General features: G+C 57.2%; 1 pseudogene; it reads left to right on the top strand.

Annotated features, from left to right (window-relative positions):
• LOC101576705 overlaps positions 1 to 556 on the top strand; it is a 1,076-nt pseudogene extending 520 nt beyond the window's left edge.

The following is a 556-nucleotide window of genomic DNA, read 5'->3' on the forward strand; positions in this document are numbered from 1 at the left end:
GAGAAGAGCTCACCCATCCATCGAGCCACAGCCCCACAGACCCAGCACGTGTCTCCCATGCGCCAAGTGGAGCCCCCAGCCAAGAAGGTGGCCACACCAGCAGAGGACGACGAGGACAATGACATTGACCTATTTGGCAGAGATGAGGAGGAGGACAAGGAGGGGGCCCGGCTGCGGGAGGAGAGGCTAAGGCAATATGCAGAAAAAAAAATCCAAGAAGCCCACACTGGTGGCCAAGTCTTCCATCCTCCTGGACGTCAAAGCTTGGGATGACGAGACTGACATGGCCAAGCTGGAGGCCTGTGTGCGCTCTATCCAGCTGGATGGGCTGCTCTGGGGTGGTTCCAAGCTGGTCCCTGTGGGTTACGGCATCTGCAAGCTGCAGATCCAGTGTGTGGTGGAAGATGACAAGGTGGGCACCGACTTGCTGGAAGAGGAGAGCACCAAGCTTGAGGAGCATGTGCAGAGTGTGGACATTGCAGCTTTCAACAAGATCTGAAGCCGAGGGCGCATGTGTGCAAGGGAGGCCCTGCCAAGATTAAAAACTGAGACTCCG

The sequence above is a fragment of the Octodon degus genome, unplaced genomic scaffold (genome assembly GCF_000260255.1).
Source record: "Octodon degus isolate 3935 unplaced genomic scaffold, OctDeg1.0 scaffold00016, whole genome shotgun sequence".
NCBI classification, from domain to species: domain Eukaryota; kingdom Metazoa; phylum Chordata; class Mammalia; order Rodentia; family Octodontidae; genus Octodon; species Octodon degus.